The sequence below is a fragment of the Ursus maritimus genome, unplaced genomic scaffold (assembly GCF_017311325.1).
Source record: "Ursus maritimus isolate PB19 unplaced genomic scaffold, ASM1731132v1 scaffold_6, whole genome shotgun sequence".
In the NCBI taxonomy this organism is placed as follows: Eukaryota; Metazoa; Chordata; class Mammalia; order Carnivora; family Ursidae; genus Ursus; species Ursus maritimus.
This window is the reverse complement of record NW_024426774.1, coordinates 72,113,000-72,118,029: the sequence shown is the minus strand read 5'-3', so window position 1 is coordinate 72,118,029 and position 5,030 is coordinate 72,113,000. Positions and strand designations below refer to the sequence as shown.

The window sequence follows — 5,030 nt, the reverse complement described above, 5'->3', positions numbered from 1 at the left end:
GAATACCCTGTCAGTTAGGATCTTTTGAATGCAAGTAACAGAAACCCCAGTCCCTGCCCTTCAATCCACTGGCCTCTGTCTTAAGCAATTCTAAACTGTCCTGAGCGCTCTGGTCCAGATTATCAGGAGAGGACCCGGGGGATGGCAAGACACCGATGCTTCTCTTGCTCAGTCTCCCTCCTTTCTCTGTGTTAGGATGCCTTTAGTCATCTGTCTCTTGTAAAATTTTGCCAAAAGCCGTAAGAAGTAGTTAACACACCAAGATCCTGAATTTCTTCCTAATACTACAGCTCCAGTAGGCATGTGATCTATTTCGGAAGGAACAATGGGGGGCACTGGTTATGAATCAAGGGCCTTCAACTTCCCAGTCCCCTCTGTCCTCCAACCTCCACTCAGCCAATTCAACATTTTATTTTATTTTTTCATGGAGTCTTTTTTTTTTTTTAAGTAGACTCCACACCCAACGTGGGGCTTGAACTCATGACCCTGAGATCAAGAGTCTCATGCTCTACCGACTGAGCCAGCCAGGCGCCCCAAGTTCCCCATTTTAGTGCCTGATACTTGAAGCACCCACTTTCTGATTAAAGAAAAATAAAGGGAAATAATCTTTGAAGAGGTCAACACAATACACACACACACACACTTGAAAAGTATAAAGACATGAACTGTATATAAACTGAATTCATTATAGTGGCTGCCGATGGGGAGGATGGGACTGGAGTGGGACATAGGAGAATATGTTATTTGTAAAAGTCATTTCATTATAAAAAGATCTAAATAGGGACACCTGGCAGGCTCAGCGGGTTAAGTGCCCCATCTTGATATCAGCTCAGGTCACTATCTCAGGATCATGAGATCAAGCCCCGTGTTGGGCTCCAGGCTGGGTGTGGAGCCTGCTTGATTTTCTCCCTCCCTCTCCCTCTGCTCCTCTCCCCTGCTCTCCCGCTCTTAAAAAAAAAAAAAAGTAAAGTAAAATAAGATAAAGTAAAACTGGAACTGACTGTGGAAACCACAACCCATGGAAAGCTGATTAGAACTTACAGCCTGACCCCAACCAGGTCAATTGTTTTACTAAAGTAAAAAAAAAAAAAAAAAAAAAAATCTAAAGACACATGATATAATATTCTCCAGTTTGAAATGACATGGGCATTTGTTATATTTTCCTCTATTCATGTATTTATTTATTTTTATTTTAATTTAAGATTTCAAAAAGAGGGCAGAGCAGAGTCTATGACCACAGATGAACACTCTGCAAAGTCACCGGCGCGGTGTAAGAGGCAAGGGGCTGGCAGCTAAGACCATCCAAGGCGATGGTCTCTCACAGCCAAGTGAAGGCCATCCTTGGGATCAAAGCCCATGGTCAAGTTTTGTCTCCGTCCTCTGCTCTGCCCACCTAATCCTAGTGACCTTCCCTGGCTCTGCTAAAGTCCCACTCCTCCTCCAGGAAGCCTTCTTGGACTAGTCCAGCTCATACTCATCTCTCCCCCTACTCAACCCTACTCAACTGTCAGCACCCTTAAAGCCAGGGCTCCCTGTGTGTCACTAATTCCTTATTTCAGGAGTTTCAGATCGTCCAAAGCAGTGAGGTCCAAAGCCCAGGAGGGCCGCTCCGAAGTTGACAGGGACTTCCTGCATTCTCACCAGTTGCTCCCCAAGCCGCAAGCCCATTAAGAGAAGACGGCCTCAAATGTCGCCTGGCTGACGGTGTGTAGCTGGCAGAGAAGGGTCCATTTCACAATTCAGCAAGTTCAGCCCTCAGCTCCGATGAGCCTCAGTCCCTTCGGAACGCATTTTCCTTTTGTGTGATATATGTAAAACACTCCTAATGTGAGGGTCCTCAGAGAGCTCACACTGCCCGTCTAAGTGTTTTTTAAAGAATCAAGCTCTTACCTTTTAAAATTACACCGGGGTGGTATTGTTCAAATATGTAAGACTGACTACTCCAGAAAGCTGCAACAACAGGATACAATGCACTAATTTTATCCCACTTTGACTTAGAAAATATAATCGGTACTTACAAAAATTGTAAATACTAAAGAATCAGGGGAATAGGATTATTCTAAAATAGGGCGCTAATACAGCAAGCAAAATAGCTTTTGCTAGTCTTAACTGAGGGCCATTATCTATCAAAGAAGCTATACCTCTGGCCTTGATAATGTAAAGAAACACAAATGACTACAGAGGCTTGCCAATATTTCTGGGAGGGGGAAGAGTGCAAAGCGTCTTTAACGCGATAGAAACTTGGAAAAAGCTGAGCGATTCCACAGGGTAGATAAACAGCCTTGAGCATGCCCGTGGGGACAGGGGGCAAGCGCCGCCTCGTGCAATCCCCGCGATGTCTTTGGAGACTCCATGCCCCCCTCCCTGAATCGCTGTGGCTATCACACGATCCAAGACTTCCTTCTACCTCTTGGTGGTTGTGTTCCATCAGGGCATGTGTCTCCCCAACTAAATACAGCCCCCTCGGGGTAGAACCGTGCCCTAGCCTTCTTTCCTGAATCCTCCCACATCATCTTGCTTCCTGCCCACAAACCCAGTGCAGCCCGGCCACCCAGTGGCCTCGAACCTCAGGGGCGGAGCCCACGTTCTCCCTCTCTCCTTGTCCCTCCCTGCCTGTGGTACGGGCAAAGGATTGTGAGAATCCACCGTGCTGTCCTGATGGGGAACAGCCACATTGCCTTCCCGAGGGTGTGCAAGAGATTAGTAAAAGGCATTCATTCTGGTGAGATATTTTAATGTAAAATTTTAAATATATTTTTAAATATTTAAATACATTACATATTTAATTTTAAATATAAAATATTTCAGCTGGTGAGCACTACGGATGTACATCTGAAATTCGGTGTTTAGAAGATTTTCGTTTGAGGGGCGCCTGGGTGGCACAGTGGTTAAACATCTGCCTTCAGCTCAGGGCGTGATCCCGGTGTTGTGGGATCGAGCCCCACATCAGGCTCCTCCGCTATGAGCCTGCTTCTTCCTCTCCTACTCCCCCTGCTTGTGTTCCCTCTCTCGCTGGCTGTGTCTATCTCTGTCGAATAAATAAATAAAATCTTTAAAAAAAAAAAAAAGAAGAAGAAGATTTTCGTTTGATTTGCACATCCTGAAACGGGTGGAGAGTTGAGGGACCAGTGTGGGGAGAGGGGTCGCCCATCACTTTGCGAGGAACTATAGGCTGTTTGGTAATGGCCAAGTAGTGTGCATGAAGTCCTTCATTGGTGTCCTCGCTGATGGGCACCCAATCATTGCAGGACTCCCCAGTGGCCACCAAGTCCATTCCCCGGCCTCTGAGTATCACCACACCCGAATAATTCCAACAACATGTGGGGAAGGCCCAATTCTGATGGAAAGCAGTACCTTTTATACTTGTGCTTTTATGTTTTGTGTGATTCTCCACGGAGGAAGCAACAGTGAGTAGAAGAACCTTCCATCTCATAGTCTATATACACTTACTAGAGCTTTGCTCTTACTTTTGTTCTCTATACGAAATCCAGGTCATTTTTACTCATGGACTCCTGAATACAATCCAACAGTCTACATGTTTTCCTTTTAGCAATCATATGTAAAAGGTATTTATTGGCTGTTGATTCTAAAAGAAAACTACAAAATCCAAATGAATATTTGTGAGATAAAATATCTATAATATACCATATTTTTATCCCTTTTCATTATTATTTTCAGTATTCATAAAAAATATATTTGTAAATTATATTTTGCCCCTTCCCAAAATTCCTCGGTAAGCATCATCTTGCCAGAATACAGTGGTCAATTAGGATTTAAAGGAATTACTTTTATCCAAATAATTTTAAACGCAAAATGTTTAAAGTATAAAGAGCGTTTTGTGAAAAAATGGTTCAGACACAAAACACACACACATGGATTTAGTGCAGGTGTGAGTACCTTTTAATATGTTAGATATGATGGGGGATGGGGCTCCAAATTAAGATTGACACTGTTCATGATGGTTTTAGAACATCCAGTGATTCCAATTCAAAATTTCTATCTCAGTTCCCATGAAAGACTTAAGTTCCCATTTACAGTGTGTTAAAAAAAAAAAATATATATATATATATACATAAAATAAAATTTGCCATTTAGCTGTTCCATTTACTTAAAAAAATATACACAATATAGTCTTTATAGCTCCTATCATTATCTGGGGCACTTGATCATTCCTACTCTGGTTTACTCCTTAACTGACTTGTGTGCTTCTAGTCTTTTCTCTAAGATGGTAAGCTTCTTGAGATAGTAAGTGGTTTCTTTTAGGAGTCATAAGGCTAAAAACAGCTGAGTATTTAATTGGAACTCAATAAATACTCACCAAGTGAATGAATATGTCAGTAAATGCAGAAATCTTGATGAGACTCTTGATTCAAAGCTGCACAGCGCCATATTGGTTTTCAAACTATTTTGTATGGGGAAAACTAATGTACCTAACTGATTACAATGGAGGTGCTCTGGGTGAGTTGGAGTAAAGGAACTGATGCTCTTCCTTGCCTCCAAGTTTCTGGAAGGCTCCCAGGAGCTCTAGACAGAAGAGAATTTCTTCCAGGATCAAAGGGCTCCTGAGAAATACATATGACTCTTCCTGGCTAATGGGGTTTTCTGCATGTCCAGCTTCCATCTGTGTCCTTGTAGTGAAGAGTCTGATAACAAGTCATAAGATATTCCCTTTCCCAGGATAAACAATGCTCATCCATTTACCTTTCCCCTCGGCACCCATCCTAAAACCATTCATGGACATTGTGTCTCTTCCAACTCCTTCCTTGGTTCCCTCCACCTGTTCATATTCTGGGGCCCATATAATTGCACAAAGTCTAAAAATGAGCCCATGACTTGAAATGAAGATGCTTGGGACCAAATCCTAGTTCAGATACCAGCTGTGTGACCCTCGACAAGTTACTTAACTCCTCTGACTCTTAAGTTTCCTCCTTTGCAAAATGGGGTTGATAATATATAACTCACAAGGTATGAATTAAACAAGATAATGTGCTTGGGGCACCTGGGTGGCTTAGTCAGTTAAGTGTCGGCCT

General features: G+C 42.8%; 1 non-coding gene across 1 annotated transcript; it reads right to left on the bottom strand.

Annotated features, from left to right (window-relative positions):
* Window positions 1-457: 457 nt before the first annotated feature.
* On the bottom strand, window positions 458-530 carry TRNAK-CUU. The gene has a single exon. It is a non-coding gene; the product is annotated as a tRNA-Lys (tRNA).
* Window positions 531-5,030: the final 4,500 nt, after the last annotated feature.